General features: G+C 38.0%; 1 protein-coding gene across 1 annotated transcript in view; it reads right to left on the bottom strand.

Moving 5' to 3' along the window:
- DLGAP1 (DLG associated protein 1) overlaps positions 1-20,646 on the bottom strand; it is a 462,862-nt gene extending 442,216 nt beyond the window's left edge. The window contains exon 1 of the mRNA XM_074576757.1: positions 20,503-20,646. The gene's annotated coding sequence lies outside the window, so the exon portion shown is untranslated. The remainder of the gene's footprint in view (positions 1-20,502) is intronic.
- Positions 20,647-22,455: the final 1,809 nt, after the last annotated feature.

Here is a 22,455-nt window from a genome sequence, read left to right as displayed (position 1 = left end):
CTGAACGCTGTAAATAGCGAGCATTGTTTCTGGGGCTACAATTCCTTTTCTAGTTTGAACACTTTTCTAATGGGAAAATTAGCTATAATATGAGCTTTTGCTCAAGAGTGAAATTAAAGACATTATTGAATTTTCTGAAGCAAAATATCTACAAAAAGGCTGAGTACTGTCTTGGCCTTTCTTTAGAGATGAAAGATGTACCTAGCAATGTGCATTCTTTCTATTTTCCAGCAAAGGAAATGTGCTTAAATTCATCTTCAATTTTCTTCATATTATCTGAGACACTTCTGATAAATGTTAGGGTCAGGAAAAGAATTAGAGTTCATCTGTAAAATAACTTTGAGGCTTGGAATGGACATCCCTTAGTCTCTGCAGTGATCTATTCCTCTTCCTTATTCCTCGTAATACTTGTCATTCATAAGCCAAATCATTCTTCTTCTTAAATGTGATATTGCAGAGTTCTGGCTAAGATTAGATGCTCTGAAACAGATCAGTGGAGACTGTCACTGTACAAAGTTAAGTCGTGTTGTATTTGGTTGGGAAATTAATCTTAGAAGCAGGAACTGAGAATTTAAACCCTTTGAGTTACAGATACCTTCAAGGTAAAGTGATGTATTAAAAGGTAAAAAAATTAGGCAAGGCAAATATGAAAAATGGAAACCTGTGAACACCTTTGTCTTGGCAGGTGTATGTTAGGAAGTGTCATGTGAAACATTAAAAATTCACTGTACTAAGCTTAATCAGCTAAATAAAAAAAAAAGATAATTTGTTAGCAGGTTTTAAATTATCAGTAAAATATAAAAATTCAAAATAAAGATGTGATATCATGGCCAGCTTTGTAATACCTTTTAAATGTATCTTTTTTTAATATGGAATACAACAAAAATGTAGACTCTGTAGAGTCCAAGTCATAGCACCATAAAAGAGCAAGAGTATCTACCCTGTAGGGTAAATCCTGTAGTCATTACCATGTCTAGTGACTCACACAGTGTATTTTCTAAACAGGAAAAAAGCTGGGAAGCTAGGGCAAAGACAAAAATACTACCACTTGAAGCTCTGTTTCTTCCATGAATTTTCAAGCAGACTTCTGGTTGTTCACTGCATCTCAGGCAAAACATTTCACAAAAAAAACTTCTTTCTCATCCTAATTTGGGAAAGGCCTGGCTACATGGTAATTCTGGAAAACTTTTGTAAGCTGGAAGCTGTGCAAAGCCTGCTGTAACCCATCAACTGCCAAAATCCTCAACCTATGTGGTTCCCCTAGGTAAGAGCAGCTTGTGACAGTGTGGTGTAAAGACGACAGGACGCATCTTCCTGGCACTTTATAACACAAAATTCAGATAAGACTCCCATATTAGCGGAGGCTAAAAACCCCAGAAAAGAATAGTTTCATGACAGTGTTCACTTACACGAGAAACAGATGAGAGGCAAGTCAAAGGAGATGACAGAACTGATGATTTGTGCATTCTTCTATGTAGAAGGAAATGAATTACAGTGATGTGAAGGAAAGGTGCAAAAGCTAAGGGTATCCAGAGTGGATTTAGGTCTGAGGTATTTGAAGTAACAACTGTCGATATTCTCTTGGAATTTAGGGCCATGTGTCAATAGGTGGAAACACAGTAGGTTTAGAAAAGAATACGTAGATTAAATTGTACAGTCTAGGTTGATGGGAAGAGTTCAGGAGGCAACAGGAGGAGAAATGGAGGTAGAAGTGAAGAAGATTCATAGCCAACGGGAGATTGGGCTAAAAACATGAACAGAGAAATTAAAGGCTCAGAAATAAGTATTTTCTCAGTATTACCTTTTCTACTTAAACTGTTCTTGTAAGAGGACGTTATGCAATAGCCAGTGAAACCCCAGTCAGTGAAGCCCTCTGGGTTAAGACCTCCGTTATGAAAGTGTTTTACACTTTGACCCAACACACTATGTCACCCAAGTACTTTACATGCACTTCTTTTGAAGCGTATACATATTTGGAAGAGGCTGACAACTGACTGGATAACCCACAGAAAACATAAAGATGGTTTAAGATGGGTTTTGGTAACATTTAGCTGAATACAAGGTGTAAGTGGAGATAGGTAGGTTAGAAATACAAGCCCAGCTGGTCAAGTTTGTCTTGTATCTTTGAAAATTTAAGGATTCACCAACAATAGGTGAGTGGGGAATGCAGAAGAGAAGTAGTAGTCTAGGCCCATACAAAATATTGACCTGCTGATTAACAAAAAAGAGAATTTTAGTTGGAAAAAAAGACCAAAAAAAATTTATATTTTATTAAATACATGTGGATAACTGACGATAGCATCCACAAAGCCTTCAAAAAATACAAATAGTAAGAACAACATTTCATAGTTGCAAAGTGAAATGAAGAATCTCCTGACTAGCAAAAGCAAGGGCAAGAAGACCTTCAATTGGACATATTGCAAGCGAAGGTGTTAACGTGCTTAATTAGTTCATTTCCACAGATTTCATTCTGAATCATTCTAATTAAGATGGTGAAAAGGGAAGCTGAGGATGAGTTTCTCATAAAACATTGCTACTCCAGGAAAACTATTTCTTTTAAAAATATGCATAAGGAAATAGTTTGATTTCTTTAGGGTTTTTTTTGTTAAAAAACATTCTTCCTAAGCTAATGTTGTATATTGAATTTAATCTAGTTACATTTTATCTAGTCACAATATCTAGTATTTATGTCCTGTAAGTGTAAAAATCACCGTGTAAATGCGTTAGCTACCTTAGGGAAACCTAGAAATAGCACTGCTATTTTAAACAAAAAGCTCCCTAAGGTGTCCCACATGTAAGAATGAACTACCTATGATGGCTGTCGATATATTGTATTTTCAGTTCACCATGAACAACCACAGTAGAATGACTGTGCTCAACAACGTTAAAAAGTCCAACTCCAAAGTAAAGCTTAAAGCAGGCCCTAATTTTATGGTGCTAACCTGCACTGAAAATATTAGAGAACTACAATATGGAAAATCACAATATTTGGAAAACCAAAACAGCTTGATTGACACAATGAAGCTAACATGCGTGTGAAAAATTAGAAAATATCTGATATTACATTTTGATATAGATCAAAAATTAATGCAATACAAAAAAACCTAGAGAAAGGTACAGAATACCATTCTGTAGCTTCCAAGACATAAAAGCGCCTTCATTTAGACTCGTGTTTATTTTAAGCACTTTTTAACAACAATCATTTTAGAAAAAGGTATTACAAATGCCCTACTTCTGGACATGAAGAACTGCTACTTGATAGACAATTGCTGTTTCTCTGACTTGGCCAAGCATTATCATTAGTTTGTCACCCATACTTTTCTTCTAAATTAGTTTTGTTTTGGCATTCTTGCTATCTTATTGGGGTTAGGAATTCTGCAGAGTAACCTTGTTGCAGTTGCACTCAGGTTTTGAACAAGAGTGATTTAGTTTTATCTCCAGGTGTCTTTAATTATTTTTTTTGTGTGTGGTTACTTTAGTCTTAGTGAAATAAAGTATTAGATCTTTTGGAGAAGTCAGCCATGTGACATATTTTATCTCTCTATCTTTGCATGACCCAAATCCTTCATAGTACTCTGTTTTCATCAGGTGTGTTAAACTTTCTATTACAAGAAACTGGAATTTTCAATACACTTGATCATGTTAACCTGAGAAACTGAAACAAATGGAAAACAAGTTCAAAGCACATGAACTTTAATTCAATCATCTTTGTTAGGAATTATGAATTAAATGTGGCTGCTTTATTCAACTCTTGTAGAAAAGGACAAACTCAAGTCTTTGTTGGCTTCTATATCTTGAGAGGCTCTTCTATTAAAGACTACATATATTTGTGTGAGCTATTAAATGGCAGAGAAACACTTCATATTCAGCAAAGCTTTTTCTAGAGGCAGCAGCTTTGTATTGCCACACAGTAAATTTTGCACTTCCAGTCATCAACAGTCATCCTAAAGATGAATCCAAAACTAGTTGAAAGTGAATTTGAGTATGTTAATAACTCCTAACTATTTTTCCCTGAAGAGAAGGTCTCTTCCAGAAATCCTCATAAGTAAAATATATCTCTAAGAGAATCATAGTTGGAAATTACCTTTCTTTCCCAATTGCTTAGAGGGAACGATGTATGGAAAAAAAAAATTGAGCAATTACTCTTCTCAGAAGTCTGTTAAAGCCACCAAGTATTTTTGAACCTTTATCTGTACTTCAGAAGTGTCATTGCTTATTTAAAAAATTAAATAAAAACAGATCAGTGACTTTGTGATGGTGTAGCTTTATCACCTATGAATGATGGTACAAGATGGTACAAGCTCTTCCCTTTTAAACATTAAAAAGTATGCTTTGGTGGTGTTCTTCATGCGTCCAGTTTCCGCGTGTCTAAAACTTTAAAATCAAATTCCACAAAGCTACGAGAGAAAGTTGTCCTACCTAAAGTGTAAGCTTGACTCACCATGGATGACAGAAATAAATGTAATGAAAGCAATTACAGTGTCTGCTAAGGTGTTAGGCTATAAGCTTAATTATGACAGGTGCTAATCCACAGAGGTAACAAAGGTATCTATTTTTATTGATTTTTCTTTAAAGTAGCAGGCTGTTAGCTAGTGATCACTGGTGGAACGTTTGCAGGGTATTAATCACAAGTAAGCTACTACTTCAACCCTAAGACTGTACAAGTCTTCTGTGCTATTTCTCCTATAGGTATAGTGGTGGATAGATCCACATTCTCTTCCATCAGTTAAATCTCATAATTCCTGAAAGTAGCCACAGACCCAGAAGAATGAAGAAAGCCTTGAGAGGGCTCTTTTGCACACATAGGAAGCGTCCAAATGTGACAGGCAGTCGTGAAATACAGGATGAGGTCTGGAACTGCAGCCTGAGGTAGGAATACTGATTTGCTTCACTCTACAGCTCCAAAATACCTGGAGAATGATTTACAGAGAAATACGTTGGGGTACTTAATCACTTGTGAAGTTTTCATGGAATGATAGCTGTTCTCACAACAGTCCAAGTTCCTCATGTTCAATGGTTATGTGATGTTTCCTCCTTCTATTTTCCAAGAAATATTTTTCTTAGTATTGCAATAGTAAAAGCCAGCTGAAATACATTACTACAGTGTATTTGGGTGGCCTTAAAAAAAACGCACTCCGAAGCAAAAAAATAAAACCACCATTTAAAGTTTCATATTTGGGAGCTTAATTTTCACTTTTGAATACTTGGATGTGGCCACCACACATCACAGACCCAGGCTGGGCTTCTGCAAGGGCACAGTGCAAACACCTTTGGTCAGTTGGCTTTTTTGGCATAGAAATGCTAATGGATTTACTCTGGTTGACAGAAACCCAGAAAGAAAGACTCCAGTCATCCTTGTCTGGAAAGACATTCTGTTTCATCCTGGTGGACGATATTTCAGCCTTAATTATCTTTGTCTCTTCTGCGGGGGGAACAGAGCCCATCAATCTTTAGGAAACCAATCTTAATCCTTTATCTGCACCAATTCATCAGCGTATGTGACCATTCCCACTTCCACCTCAAACGCAAGTTGTGCTTTTTCTGTCAAGATTTCTTAAACATTATAGGATACATATGAAAAAAGAGAAAAAAAAAGATCCTCTACTGCAGCACTCTGTTGTCCACACAGGTTCTTTTTCCCCCTGGAAAGCGGATGAGTCTCTTGACCACGAGACACATGTGACATCTTACTGCGTAGCTTAATGCACTACCGGCAGCCACTTGGATGCTACAGTGATAAGGGTGGCAAAAGAGCCTATATAGAAGAGATTAGCCAGGGATTTGGGACAAAGGAAGCCAAGTGGCAATCAAACTGGCTGAAGAAAATGCAGGAAGCACAGAGAGGATTGTACAAGAAGCACCTTGTCAAAATACTCTGAGTATATATTTATCTCCCTGTAACTATTTTCCATGACTCAGACAGCACTGGTAGCTGCAAATTCAAGCACCCTCAGAATCCTTGGATATCAGCTTGGCCCTGTGATCCAATAGAAGTAATTATCTGTCATTGTACAAGAGCACCTGAAAGCTGCTTTTGTATAGCTAGAACACTTTATGCTATAATAGAAAAGCAAAATTGTTTCTACTACTTGAAATTGCTGGGTGAGATTTTTTATGACTACTTCTGAGACATAATAGTTCTCTCCCCCTTTCTCCCCTTTAATCAGGAATCTTGATTGCAATCTGTAGGATATTGTCTTCCATGATACATAAACACTAAATAATAAAAAGAGGACATTTATTGCCAGGTGTAATACTGTGCAGAACTTTAATTTAATAAGATAAAGTCAAGCAATTACCCTTTGGCTTCTGTGTAATTACATGAGAGAGTTAGTACTAAATGCTGCATCTTAAGAACACCGAGATAGGATTTTCTTATTTATAGCCTGAAATTTTTTTCTGACTATTGTCTGTTATGTGGAAGTCACAAAAGAATCACAAAAAATAAATAAACTGAGCAGTAAAATTTTTAAAAGAAGGAGAGAAATTTAGAGTACAACAACATATGAATAGCCATGCCTTGGTCTCAAATTTGGTTAGCCTCACGTCAGCCTGTAAGTAACGGTTGGATCATAGTTTACTAAAATTTTTGTTCCAGCCATCTTTATTTGGGAACTATTTTGGCTTTGACTTATAGGAGACTAATTTTAATCCAGCTACAAATGTACCCCATTATCTCTATTGACACTGCGCATACCTAAAAATCAGATGCACTCTTACCATCTTATGTTGCAGGCTGCAATATGGGACTGCTTTTGCAAAAAGCAATCAGAGAACCAAGACGTGCTATGTCTGCTGTGGTTTTAAATTTAAATAGGGATTTAGATACATACAGAAGTTTATGGAAGACAAACATTTTTGATTAATAAATTAGCACAGAACTCTATTCAATCAAAAGTTCAAAAAAATGTGAAATCTCCCATGAAGATGATACCGTTCATAGATTTCTAATGAAATTTAGCAGTCGAAGTCAGCAGACAATTGTAAGGTCTCACTGATCAGTGAAGGTGACATAATTAACACCCCAGCATCTCTACCTCCTAGAGTGGATATAAATGGAAGAGAAGATGTCAAATCATCATAAACTTTTGTAACAGCAGATATGAGACACTGTCAGAACCTCAGCTAACACCTCACTCCCTAAAACAAAACCATAAACTGGAAATGCTAACTTACCTGATGAATGCGCTCCTTGCTTTGGAAAAACAAACCTAATAATCTTCAAAGGCTCATAAAAAAAAAAGAAATAAAGGGCCTCTATAAAGATGAAGGAGTCTTTGAGAGGTCATTTAGTTCATCCTCAATCCCTGAGAAAGGATCAGCCATCCCTAATTCCCTCATTACCTGCTCTCACAAACCTTCAGTAATGGAGACCCTGCAGGCTTACTGGACAGTCTTTTTCACTGCCTCGCTTAACAAGTGAACACTTTTCCTCACATTTAACGTAGATCTTTCTTGTTGCAACTTAAAGCTATTGCATCTCATCTCTACCCATTTTGGACAAGAATAATGGATTATTCCCTTTTCTTTGCAACAGGTTTCTCGTATTGGAAGCCTGTTTTTACATCCCCCTCAGATTCTTCTTCCATTTCTTAAACAGCTGCAGCTGTCTCTTTTCTCATAAATAATGCCTTCTAGATAACTAGACAAACGGTTGTTGCTTTTCTTAGTGCGCTCCATTTGGTTTACATCTTCCTGAGGTGCTTCTTGAAACATCAAATGGGGTGAGGTCTCCCCAGTGAGAAATATTACTGAAGAATTACTCCATTCATTTGGCAAACATATTCCAGTACAATGATCTTGTGCACACCTCGCATGGCATTGAAAGATTCATTTGGCTTGTGTTCCACAGTAATGCCCGGAGCCTCTCCTCAGAGCAACAGCCTCCCCAGTTGTTCCTCATCTGTTCTTGTGAAACAGATTATTCCTACCTCTTTCATTGAGGTTTTTTTTTTAAATGTCAAAGTTTTTTGTTCAAACCATCTGCAAATATAATTTTGAATTATAAAATGGTCTCTAACTTCACAGATTTGGGTTGTTGCTAAATTTAATGCTTTTAATTTCATTCTCCACATCATTAGTAAAAACACTGAAAATAAAAGATCTCACCTGTGACTCATCTGCTGAATTTGACTAGATGCTTCCTTCCAGTTTGACAGTGATTCCAATGATATTTAGTCTCCAGGTTATCCAATCAGTTCTTCACTGCAGATCATATTTCTTTACCTTCTATATAAGAACATCATAGGAGACATTGTTAAGTGTCTCCTTAGTGTTAGGGGTGCATAAGTTAAGTGTTAACTTAACTAGAGTTAAGATACAGAACAGAACACAGGGTCTCTTATGGAAGGGAATCAGATGGGTTTGATCTGACTTGCTGATATGAATCCAGTTGGCTGCTACTCATCTTTTTCTTATCTTCTAGATGCTTACAAATATTTGATACCATAATAATTCATTCTAGTTATTTTTTCGTGGGATTGAAGTTTAAATGCCTGGCCTATGATTTACTAGATTCTCTACTTAAAAAAAAAAAAAAAAAAAAAAAAGGCCAAGTTTCTTCTGTGTATACGTATGTATTTAGTCTTCTGCCCCATGCCTACTTTTACCTTAATAGTTCTGAAAGTGGTCTGGGGTCTTCTAGGGTAAAGTTCATCAGGCCCCACACATGTATAACAGCTATCTTGCCATTTTACCCTATAAACCATATTTTTTCTGTGCTGTAGACTGAGTTCTACCTGCCATGTTTTTGTGATAATCGTACTTTGGAAGTGGTCCTTGTAGACAGATCACAAAAGTTTTAAAATCTGATATCGCATCTTCATGGAATACATTTATGTCATGGTTTAACCCCAGCAGGCAACTAAGCACCACCCAGCTGGTCACTCACCCTCCCCATGGCGGGATGGGGAAGAGAATCAGAAGAGTAAAAGTGAGAAAACTTGTGGGTTGAGATGAAGACAGTTTAATAGGAAAAGAAAAAGCTGCACATGCAAGCAAAGCAAAACAAGGAATGCATTTACTACTTCCCATGGGTAGGCAGGTGTTCAGCCATCTCCAGGAAAGCAGGGCTCCATCATGCGTAATGGTTACTCGGGAAGACAAACACCATCACTCCAAAAGTCATCCACTTCTTTCTTCTTCCCCCAGGTTTATATACTAAGTATGACGTCACATAGTATGGGATACCCCTCTGGTCAGTTGGGGTCAGCTGTCCCAGCTGTGTCCCCTCCCAACGTTTTGTGCACCCCCAGCCTACTCGCTGGTGGGGTGGGGTGAGGAGCGGAAAAAGCCTTGACTCTGTGTAAGCACTGCTCAGCAATAACGAAAACATCCCTGCGTTATCAACACTATTTCCAGCACAAATCCAAAACATAGCTCCATACTCGCTACTATGAAGAAAATTAACTCTACCCCAGCCAAAACCAGCACAATGTGTAAGGTAACCCATTTAATTTTAACTGGTTTTATAATTGTTGCAAGATTTATTTCCAAAACAATCCTCCCTGGTTGTGCAATGTGCAACTTATAGCATGTGCAACACAGACACTCATAGCTAAATTGTCCTTAATCTTGCTACTGACAGTGAACATAGGCCAGTCAGGCTGTAATGCAAGTAAGTCAAGCCTGCCAGAAACCCCAGGTACTTGCTCTGACTACTAATTAGAGCTGAAGGTTCTGCTGCTACATTTTATCTGCTAATTATTATCCTTTTTAGTTAAACTAAACTTAAAAATATAGTAGATATGCATACTAATGCTTCGGTAACTTGGCTGATGATATCTATCTATCTATCTATCTATCTATCTACAAACATCACAGTCATGTGTCACTCAATAAAACAGCAGCAGTGATGAGGGAAGAATTAATACAGTTAAGCTGCTTTCTGTTTATGGTATTCTATTGGCAATAGATTGTTATTTCCTGTAATTCCTTCTTTATGCGTCACCATGTGATAAATTACTTTGTGACAGAGTTTTATTCTTTAATCAAAAAGGCTGAATTCAAGTTGTTCTTTGCATTAATTATCTATCAGACTTGTTGCACAGCTCAGATTAGTTATTTATTCACTATATTTTAATTTACTGACTGCATAAATATGTAAATGCTTAGTGCATGAATTTAATCCACTTTAGCAGGTATTTAGATAAGATATATAATCATACACATACTACTAATATATATATTAATTTTAATATAACTCATCCATAAAAGCAAGTATAAGCAAATTAGTTTTGAAATATGATACGATATCTAAATAAGCATAATCACTCACTATACATTCATTAAATACAAATGAAGCATACAACCTATTAGTACTATTTACTATTTTTCTTATTATTCCCTTAGAGTTCACTTTGTGAAAAGAATGGTTTGGAAGCCAACGATACCGGTTCCAGCACTTAAACATTTTGGAATACCTTTGTAGTTCACTTGCTAAGTCTCAGGCACAACCCGACATGCAGAAGGAACATAACGCGCAGTGAGATGCTGAAGCCAAGGAGAAGGGGAGCGGGGAGGGGATGGTAGAACTAGAAGTGTACTTCAGGTTCAATTTAGCATAATTTTAAATTAGTGGCGGAGCATTCAACTAGACTAATGTTTTCAGAAGCTATTAGTGTACTCCAGCGACAAGCAGAGGACGCCCTGAGGAGTCATACAAAGCAACACCTTCCCTATTTTCCCTTCAGGGCTTGCTGTGGCCCAGACCTTCACAGGCAGATCAGGAAAAGGAAAGGGAAAAGGAGTTTTTTTAGGCAGCATTAGGACAAATTTCCTGTGAAATTTCTTCCTGGAAAATACTGCTTCTGTCTCTGGGAGTTTAAAGCTGGAACAAAATATTTTTCTGTTTCAGCCTGACATCCTCCATTTCCCTCATGAACAGAACTCACAATTGACTGAACTCGGAAAATGCTCATGGAGTTATTAATCTGATCTCTTCATTTTGTATCCATACTAAAGCAATCTGCTTAACTGTCAAGAGACCTTTTTAATTCGGGTCGGTTAGGAGAGGGATCAGAGAAGAGGAGAAGAAAGAGAGGTTTCAGGGAAAATGAAAACCATGCAAGGAAGAAGTAATAATTCAGGTTAAGTTAAAGTTTAGAGTTTGTTGAAAGAGAAGCGTTTGGTTTAGTCTCAAGGTTACCTAACCTTTTTTCTTAACTCCCACTCTTTTTCAGTTACTTATTTAAAAAAGAAAAGGCCATTTCAACATGAGAAGATGAACTATTTCTTTTAAAAAATGTCAAAAGTATTTCAAGTGTTCAGATATTAGAACATTTTAACAGTTTTGAATACTCTCTTCCTTTTTTGGCTGAAGGTGTTTGCCCACACAATCTCTTTAGAACTGCATGTAATTGTGAGTTTGCTATTTGCTAAGGAAAAAACCCAACAACTCAAAGCTAGCTGCTATTGAAAACACAAGATTGCCTGGGTAATAATTATTTGTTGCGTTTGTGTGGCTTTAGGCTTTACGTCTAGAGATTACTGGGGAACTTCTATTTTTAAACCAAATTCCTTGAGAAATGTAGAAATCTCTGTAGATCCTAAAGATTTAAACTGTTCACATCTTTATTTTTAGAAAAGATCCAAGTTTGTGTTCTTGATGAACAGTGTGCAAGAAAATGCACACAGCTTCAGTTAGAGAAACATTCCCAAAATCCTCAAAGATTAGGAATTTTTTTAAAAAACCCTCTGTGCTATTTTAAAACTGCTGTCCTATTAGCACACCATCAAAACACTTCAGGTGACATTTTTTGTTATTTTTAATTGTAAAAACAGACACAGAAAAACTCCATTTCAGAGCAGTTCAGTGGTTAGGTTACGCACATGGGATAGGGGAGAGAGCCCCTGTCTTTTCTCAGTTCCCTCCCTTGGACCTGTTCAACGTTACAGAAGAGCCATCAACAGTCGTGTGTGCCCCTGGATTCTCCCACACTCTGAGGTGAGGACTCTAATTAGTAGTCTATAGAGAATCAATCTGTCCCTCCCTGTGTGTGACATATTAATGAGACTGACGGTTTGGGTGATGCACAGGGTGAGGGTAAATATACGACTACTGAGATGACATTGAATATATGGTTGTATAAGTGGTACTTAGGTGAAGGAAAACTAGAGGTTTAGGACATGAAGTGACCCAGCCTGCTAGAACATGAATTTGCTACCAGCCCAGGGGGAAGACTCCCACCTCCTTCAGTTTGAAACCTCTTTTATCAAGTGAGTGATATGTAGCTATGCCCATATTAAGCTGAATCACGGTTTGCAGTAATTTTCTCACTAGGTCTTAAAGCAGGTTAATTTTTAATTAAGCCTTAAATTAATTAGCTCTCTTTTTAAATTAATTAGCTCTTGCTCCATTTGCTCCATGCATTTTCTTTTTTTTTTTTTTTTTTCTTATAAGCAAAGCAAAAGCTGTGCTAGTGTCAGGCTGTTTGTGGCTGTCCCAACACGAAATTCCACATCTGGTTATACCATGATGTCTAAACCTTTTCAAATGGAGGAGTATTACCTTCTTTACTTAAAGAAACGTTAGTCTGCCAGCTTCCTAGTGATATGGGAAATGCATATGAAGCGAAAAACCGTTCCCTCCAGAAACAGTTGTTTTCCAAATGAGTCCAGGTTCCCTCTTCCCTCACTGTGTTCTTTGGGGTGCTTACTGCTGTTCTAATAAGGATATCCACTCCTTTGCCTGTCACGTCTGGAGACACCTGCTGAGAAGTCCTGGTTTACTTTTTAATCCTCTTTGTCAATGCTAGTGCCAAGTTCAAATGTTTATACAAACAACTCTTCATTGTGCTAATGAGAGGCAAGATTTTGTAGGAACTAATTTTTCCTTTAAACTCTCAGAATGTTGCACAAAAGTTTTGTTGCAATCCAAGTCCTTAGGAAAAAAAAAAAAGCCTTTACCTGTTGCTGCAGCCCTGGGGAATGTAACAATTTTTTAAAAAATGCTCCCTCCTTGTCCTAAGGATCCATTGCTGATGACCTGGCATGGGTGAAAAGCATGAACGCCAGTTGGGTTAGACTCTGCCGCTACACTCACTTCTGCCATGAGAGGCAGCAGCAAAGCACTGTGCCAGTGTGCTGTCAAGATAACCTCACCTTGCCTCTCTCAAATGCATCCATTCTTGTAGCGGCAAAGAAGCAGTAATCAGTGCTCAAAGCATTGAAGAATAATGATTAGAAACATGACAGGGCACAGGAGGGGAAATTTTTTTTATTTCACTGCAAACCTATCACAGCTTCTCAAAGGCGTCTGAAAAATAATGCATCGGCTTTTTCAGTGGGGTTTAATTTTAACTCCTAGCTTTCCGGCTAGTAGGGGGGAAAAAGCTGTTGCTGTGGTCAGTTCAGTTAATACACACATCCAGAATAAAACTGGTCTGAAAAAAGAGATACAAAACACCAGTGAACTAACTACAAGTTCAAAGATAAACACCAAGATTATGACAAACTTCAAAGACGTTATTTAGAAGAGATTTTAGTTTGCTAGTTAAAGGCCTGCCACAGGTGCCATGGAAAGACTGACTGAAATACCAAACCACCAAGTGCTGTTCGTAGATGCAAATCAAGAGAATGGAAGAAGATGGCCTTTCCATACATTGTAATGCGTTGGCCGGCTTCCAGCTACTGCTTTCAGCCCTAGTGTTCTAGTGTTTCAGCTCTAGCAGATAAAAGGGGTCTAAGGAGCTGGGAGCATGCAGAAATGGTCATCCATAGACAGGAAACATCTTTGGATACAAGGCTTAAAAAGATCTTAAGACACTCAGCGTATTTATCTCATTCGGCACATTTCTCTGGAGCACCTATTATTTGAAACTCTTAGATACACACAGGGGTGAACTGGGTGGGTCTTTGGTGTGACCCACTGCTGTAATTCCAGCATTCCTACAGGATGCGCAAAGAGCTAGAAGAAAGGTAAGTTCTTACTATCCTAGGTTTATAAAATTCTTGAAATGCAACAGATCCCTCTACCATTGCAGCAGTAACTGATTCCATCATTTCCTAATTACTCTGATTTATAATTCAGTAATCTTTAACAGTCAAGCGTGTATGTGTGCTTGTGCATGTTTGTGTACCAAGAGAGGAAGAAGACAGCAAGGAACACAACTGCGGGCCATATGCTGGGAGGTATCTGTTCATTTCAAGATCAGACCAAAGGAGAAAAGCCTACTATCTGCTAGTGATGGGACACCTGCATGAACCCTTTTTCAGTTCTGGGATCAACATTTTCTTCAGCTGCCCAGGTGCCAGTCTGCAATCACTCTCACAGTATCACCAATAGAGCTACAACATATGAGTGTGGCCAAACAGGCAGGTGAAAAGACAAAGTTTTCTGAAGTTGAGCCCCAGTCATGAGTTTGTACACAAGTAATTACCCGTAACCAGAATGAGATCACTCAGTTTGGGTATACAGGCAGATGGGGAGCCTTGGCCAGAGGTCAAACTATCAAGGGAAAAATGTGAGAGTCGGCTGGACATTGTAGAAAATCAAAGATAAGTGCTTGGCAAAACCTGAAGTGGTCTAAAACTAATAAGACTATAGTGAATAGTGGGATAAACTGACAAAGCGAAGGGAAGTATCATTAACTCTGCTTGGGTGAATAACATCAAAGTACAGTGAAAGGGGGTGCTGGATTAGCAGAATTAACAAATAAGGGCATAAAATTGGCAAACCCTGGGCTAGTGGGGAAAAGTGTAAAATGACTTGGGCTGATTATGTAGGAGAAGGGAAAAAGGGAATATTAGGCAAAGCAAACCATGGACATGGCTGCCCTGTTTTTGAAGAGCCCTGCACCTGATCAACTTGGTTCAGGGTGGGGCAGGTGAGGGAACCTGCTGTTCTCATTGCACCCCACGTCTGACTGGCTTCTGTAGCCCAGGAGTCCGGGGTGCTGTCCTTCACGTCAATGCAGGGACACTGTAAAAAGGATGGTGGAGGGACTGGACCTGCCCTAGCACAGGCATGACTTGATAGCACACTGACGCTACAGCTTGGCTTCCTCTCCTAAGGAAAATCAACAGATTAGTCGCAGTTCGATTGGCAACACTTGCCCGTCAATCTAATTCGCTTTTCTATTAACTCTCACCACAGACTTTGAACAGTACTCAGATGGCAGTAATTTAATCCATGCTGATCAGAACTGGGAAATCAAGTGATCACATAGACACAAAGTACTTGGAACAACAGGAGCTGGACGAGATTTATAGGGTCAAACAGAATATGGCACCTATGCAGTTAGGACATTGCATTCTCACTTCACTGCTGCTGTATTTTATGACTAAATTCTAGGCATCCTTGCAAACTTCCTAGACTATGTGATATTTTCCAGGAATATGAACAGAAGTTTAATGATACTATCTTGGCAGAGCAGATCTTTTTGCAGTATATGGTGATTCTAGTGGTAAATTATTCTATATAGTAAAAGTAGTATAATTTTCCAGTCCTGAGTCTAACATAGCAAGTCATTCTGGATATTACAGGAAAAAAAAATACATTCTCTTTGTTAAAGATTATTATATACTGCATGATATTCAGTCTCCAGAAAAGTATAGACTTTTAAATAAAAACGGAAGTGTTTTGACGGCCAAACCTAATTTGCTTTCACAATTTTTACCAAGCATTTCTCTACATTAAAATAAGGAATACCTGTCATGGGTTTGTATCAAGAAATTGGTATAGCATATACATGACTTAGTAACTCACAGCTGCTTAAAAGGTAACATTTAGTGACCTTTATTTGATTTATTTCACTTGAAATGGAATGGTTATTGCCAGACTACAAACATGTAAATTGAATCATTCTAAATTAAAAAAACATCTGTATAAATCTTTGCAGGCAAAATTTACCTCTTTTTTCCCGAGTTAGTCCCACTTAAGCTGGAGAACAATAGAATTAATCTACAAGCAGTCCTTTCGGGAAAACTGTAGAGGGACTACAGAATCCTCTTTATGAGAAGTGTCAAGACGCAGTATGTTTTAAGGCCATGCTATTACAGCATGTCTGACAAATCTTTGCAGAAAAGTTAAGAAAAAAAAATAATATCTCACCACCTTCCACGGTGGGTGTGGGTATGGATGAATGAATGGCAATGACAAAAACCGGATAAAATCAGATTTAACAAGTTGACTTTTATGGTTTAGCTCTTGCATCATGTTTTTTCCGAAAGCAATAATTGTGTTGTTTATACAGTGGAAAGGTTCTGACTCCAGCATAATATATGCTTATTTAAGTTGTTAATCCTTAGAGACTGAACCATGCGCAGTCACTTTCACTTTGTAATGAAGTACAGCAAAAGAATAAAAGTATTGCTTCAGCATTTATGTAAGTAAATATGGTTAGTCACATAAGAGAGGAGGACAAAGAAGTTACTGAAAGATGTTACTGGAGACAAGGAGTGTTTGGTGGAAGTAGCACAATTGTTTTACTCTGATCCCTAGATGTTCACAGCTAGAGGCAAGGTCTTTGACATGATCTGGTAGAGCTTTTATGCCAAAGGGAGAAGGAAGAAGTGATGAGCACAATTGGATTTAATTTGTACTTTTTCATCATTTCATATGTAGATGTTCAAGAATAAATTTGGGTATTTCGTTAACTACCTTAAAGTTATACATTTATGAAATTAATATACATCATTTGAAGATTAATAACAATTCACTTGCTCTGGACCATATCCCAAACTGATGAACATGGATGGTGTTACCCATACATAAAAGGTGATTTGGACACAACGATACTCTCCCATGGGATACCTCAGTGTGGGAAAAATGAGAGAAAGAAAATTCCACCGTATTTTCTTCCTGGAATTTTTCTTCCCATTTATTCTAGTAGGGAAGCAGAATTTGGGACCAGCTTGCTACGTTTTGGATCTCATCATTGGGTTCCTGTTCTCTAAAAAAAGTGATCTTTCCAAACAAAGGAGAGGAAAGGCAGGGGACAAAGCAAGGAGCTGGAGAAAAGTTTTTCTTAAAGAGCTTGTTGAGATGGAAAGTTTCAGAAAGCTAAAACCAGGAGTGTTTTGGGAAAACCTGAAGCATCTGGGAGGAAAGCATTGTACTGAAAACCCAGACAAAGACTTAGAGCAATAGGCAGATAGTCCTCTCTGCTCACCGTGTTCCCTCAGTCCTTAATGAAATACGTCTTTCTGTCTTAACCCTTTACTTTGGGAAAAAACAGTAGTGACAGTAATGAGTAAATGAGACTCTGCATCCAGGCACAATTCCTTCAAACTCATCCTGAAAACGTCTAAATGCAATGTCAAACTCAAGGTGCAAGAATCTAATGCTGTCCTAGAAATAACCTCAGAGTGAGGCACAGGTTACCACCAGTGCAGCAGTAAAAAGAAATACTGGCTCTGCTTTGGATCTATACTGTAGATCTATTTTTTTTTTTTTTTTTTTTGCTTTACTGGGAAAAGACAATTCCACTGCATTATATTTGTGTCTGCTTGAAAATTCCAGTGTGAATCAATGGGCACATCCACGTGCAAGGAATTTAGCTGAATCCTTTAACTTAATGGAAAATGATAAAACCTATTTTTCTAGTTCAGTAGCAGGCTAGCATGCATCTTCCACACATGTACATTTCTCTTGCAGGTACAAGGCAGGAGGTAGAGAGACCTACGGTACGTATAGCTCATACTACTGGTACATGGTATTTCATGGCACTAAACTGAAAGACATTTCTTCTAAGCTGTGTAAATTTGCAGAGATTAATCTCTATCTTTGATTTTTGGGTTTTTTTTACTATCCAATCAGCATACTAACTGATTTCACTCATCTTTATAAATAGCATTTGTCTTCCTATTGCCATTCAAATATAATTTACACTAGGCAGAGAGATTACAGACCTTGATTTTATATGAAACGTCTTTGAGTCATAGTGAGCAAAATGACTCACTTCCATCATCGCTGTTCAGTAAAATGATTCTGGGATATCAAAATTATCTGTTCTGTCTAGTCCACGGTGTTCTATTTATTTTCCTTAAGTTTGACTTTTGGTGAGCAATGATTTAAGGCAACAATCTCAAATTTACCCCTACAGTTTTTCAGACCAATCTTTTGCTATTACATCTCCCAGCCTTCCAGACCAGAAGACCTGCCATTTTTGTAGCTGTTGTCAAAGGCAGTATTTTACTTCAGAAAGTTTGTGCATTCTGATTCAGAGTCCAGTGAGCAATATCAATATGAGATCCCACTGGGAAAGAAAGAGCTGCTTGTTCCTCAGAAAAGCTCACTCTGATGACAGGGAGAAAGCTTGTCTGGTTGATTTAAAGAAATACAAAATCTAAGAAGTTATCTATGTGATGCACAAGACACAGGGTCAACTTTAGGCTTAGTTCTGCACTCCCCAGTAGAAGATATTGACATATTGGATAGTTAGCATAGTCCAGCAAAGGCCTATGAAGGTGACTAAGATATGGAAGTATCTGACATATGAGAAGAGGCTGAGAGATGGGTCTGTTCAGCCTGGAGAAGAGAAGGCTCAGAATGGATCTTATCAATGTGTATAAATACCTGGTAGGAGGGCTAAAGAAGATAGACCCAGACTCTTCTCAGTGGTGCCCATGGATAGGACAAGAATCAATGGGCACAAACCGAAATAGAGGAAGTTCTGTTTAAACATAAACACCACTTTTTTTTTTATTGTAAGGATGGTTGAACACAAGAACAGGTTGCCTAAGGGAGGCTGTGGAGCCTGTGTCTGTGGAGATATTAAAAATTCAAGTGGACACGGTCCTGAGCAACCTGCTCTAGATGACCCTGCTTTGAGCAGTCCAATAGGACTAGATGGCCTTTGAAGGTGCCTTTCAGACTCAACTATTCTGTGATTCTAGTAGGAGCTGACTTACTTGCACCTGATAACAAACCATCCTTAGGATGTACACTGTACAGCAATGTCAGAGGAATACTAAATAGATCTCTGTTCCCTGAGTCAACAACACTTTTGCTTTAATAAGAAAATAGAATTACAGTTAATGTGTGTCCTACATCCTTGTTTGGCAACCGTGTTTATGCTAAAATAACTCTATGCCTAAATAGCCAAGGTGAGGGTCTTTAATCATCAGCCTGCAAAAGCAGGAAACATTTGATCGTTTCCGCACTATATCAGCAAGCAATGAAAAAAAAAAGAAAAGTGCAGGCAACTGTATGCAAGAGAGTGTGCATTCTTCAACTTCAAAGTAAATAAAGCCTATTAGCACTAAAACATATAGAATTTTGTATGAAACAGATCGGTTTAATGCAATAATTTTATTAGCAACTTCAGTGGTGTGTTCATCAAAACCAGTAATTAACCTTCCAAGTGGAAGAAAATGAGATTGTGCTGATTTCTGATGCATCAAGCTACAAATAGCTTGAGGTGTCTCTGCCCATGACAGGGGGGTTGGAACAAGATGATCTTTAAGGTCCCTTCCAACCCAAACCATTCTATAATTCTATGAAATAATTTTCTCTTTTAGGAAACAAAGTAACATGAGAAGCATCATAAGTATAGGAAGAAACAGAAGAAACTTCCCATGCAGGCACTATGCTGAAAATTGACTGGAAAGTGGTCTTTCTACAACTTCTATGGGGCTACTATTTTTTCCTCATCCCACTCCAAAAATATCACTGACTCTGAGGCTTGCATTTTAGCAACAATGGCAGAAGAAAAAAAAAAAAAGGTGCAGCTTATTGAAGTTCTGGCTTCCCTCTGTAAGGGCACTGACCTTACCTTCTTTGAAATCCCAACCAGAAGAACAGCACCCAACTGAGCAGAATCTGGGGCAACAGCGGACGTTTGCATATCTCAAAAACCATACCACTAGGCCAGATCTTGGAGAACAGACACATTTTCTCTCATGCATTAGACCTACAATTGATAGAGTATAACAACCTCCTTTTCCCCTTCCTCACCCAAGAGCAGAGGACCAGAAATGTCAGACACTGCTGGCTAATGTCGTTGACAAGGCAAAGGAGCTCTGGCCAAGCAGCAGCAGTTCGTTTTCATCTCTACAAGGTACTTTCACTGTAATTTAGATAAAGCCACCCTCTGGCCCATTTCCTACAGGTGCAGGAAATAAAAACCTGACCATGCAGAGGCAAAAGAAAATACAGAAACTGCGAGCAAGGAATTTGCTTTTCAAAGTTAAGATCCTGGCTAGTCCCAAAGATTTTATGCCCTCTTACTGCTTCAAACTGTTCTTTGTGTTTCCATAGCCGGTGTCTTCAAAATAAATAGATGTTTTCCTTCCAAATAGTAAGCTATTAAGCGGTAACTAATGGTGTTTCTTTTGCTTTCCTAGAATCTATTCCAAAATTACTTCCAATGTCCATGCTATTACCCTATCATAAATGCAAATTTATCTGTCAGTTCCTCCTTCCTAATGAATAAGTTGCATTACATATAGGAGGCAGAACATGACTAAATAGTAATCCTAGAACATCTGATTTATTACAAATTCATATCCTTCATTAACATAGAATATTTTGTACCCACAGTCTTCTCCTAGGCAACCTACCTGCTTTTCTGATGCAGAAGGTGGGAGAATGGTGTCCCTGTTTCTTGATAAAATGTACTAGTTTTTCATCCTGCTGTGGCATGGATGCTTGTTTATAAGCAAGCACATAAAGAATGATCCAGTTTGTCGAGGTGCAGCTGGGGCAGCGTGCTCTCTTTCTTACATTTTACAACAAAATATCCAAAGTCGTCATACTGATGATGCAGGGAATGTGGAATTTGGTTTACATCAAAGGAATTTATGAAAGTTAATGCATATCAAAAATAAAAAGGCATCTGAGTCACTGCACAAAAGCTATTTTTGAACTTATATAATCAAATATACTTACGTATGATATAGAGAGACCGTGCCAGCTATGGCATGCATATCCCTCTACAGTAATTAATCTTTGCAAGCACTTTCAGTCATTTTAGATCTGCATTTACTTCTGCCTCACACAGTTGTGGTGTTATCTCAGTTTTCACCATCTGTCACAGACATCAGAAAAAATGACTTAAATCAACGATCATAAAAACAATTTTTAAAGCATTCTGGTTTTCATACTTCACGGTTTCTGTAGGCCTCCCCATATAATCAGGATAAAAGCATCATGTTACTGAATGAGAATGGGAAGGTATCAGCAAAGAAGCTTCTGCTTTCATGAGGCCTTTGCTTAATATACATACTTAGGTCTTGCATCTTTCACATCATGGTTCACATCTTACATTTTGGGCTCCTCACTGTTTATAAAGAAAAGACCCAATGGAAATAGCAGGGGAGGAAGAAATCTTTTGGCAGATCAGCAGTTGCCAGGGTGTCCTTTCATGCTTCGGCAGTCGTTAGGACTCTTACCCAAGAGCTATGCCATTAATGAGAAGTCTAATGGCTTCCATTCCTTTTCTTAAAGGATTCAGCATGTCACCAGTATTTATGAGGAAGCCTGCTGTAGCTACAGGGACATTATGTGCTTCACTATATTTCAAGCTGAGAGATACTGAAAATGGAGCATTAGTTTATCTACTTTTTTTTAGGTTTTTTTAAACAGTCTCCCTTCCCCTCCCTCCCTTGTAAATAAATGTGCCACATTTCTTGTAGCCCGAAGCTAGAGAAATGTCTTCAGGCTTGTCGCCAGATCTATTTTCCTCCAAATATCTACCAAATCACCAGAAGCTCTTATTAACTGAGTGAACTGAACCTTCAGATAACAACTGTTCCAGTCCCTCCTGGGGATATTCTATCTGTGTATAGTAAATAATTCAAAGTTTGGAGTTCTGTACACTTACTCATTTAGCTTGCTTTGTTTTTCAAAGCAATCAATGGATGTAGCATTTTAGAAGCAAAATGGTGGTTTCTAGCACTGAACAATTCTACCAATTAAGAAAAAAAAAATCCATCTAGATGGATCTGTTTTCAGATTGCTTCTCATATCATACTTCCTTTTCATATTTTCTGAAGGGATATTTGTTTTCCCCGCTTTGCTGAGACCATGGGAAGCGCTAAGGTTCCAGTTTTGCAAACACACACTGCCTTAGTCACGGAAAACGTTCCTATCAACGGTGACGTTGCTCATGTGTGGAAATAAGCATAACCTTAAACATTCTACCTTTATTCTTTATTATCTGTTTCCAGTTTATCCTCTGGCATCTATGTTATCTACCAAGTATTTTATTTAATACAAGTTCACCTGTCAGGATATTCATTTAAATCATCTCTTGTTATTTGCCAAGTTACCCATCTACCTAAGGGATTAAATATATGAAAAAGAGAATCCTGGAAGTGCAGTGACAGTCAATATGATCAAAACTCTTTGAAGTACAGAAATACCATTGGAATACTAATTCAGCTCTTGAAAAACTTAAATTGTTCCCCAGATACCTTTACTTTGCTATCATTTCTCAAGGAAGCAGAAAGGAGATTCCCTCTTCTTCTCCACTCTTCCAAATAGCTTTAAAAGCACTATTGATACAATTCCTA

Source organism: Larus michahellis, chromosome 2 (assembly GCF_964199755.1).
Source record: "Larus michahellis chromosome 2, bLarMic1.1, whole genome shotgun sequence".
Taxonomy (NCBI): Eukaryota; Metazoa; Chordata; class Aves; order Charadriiformes; family Laridae; genus Larus; species Larus michahellis.
This window is presented reverse-complemented; position numbering and strand designations above follow the sequence as displayed.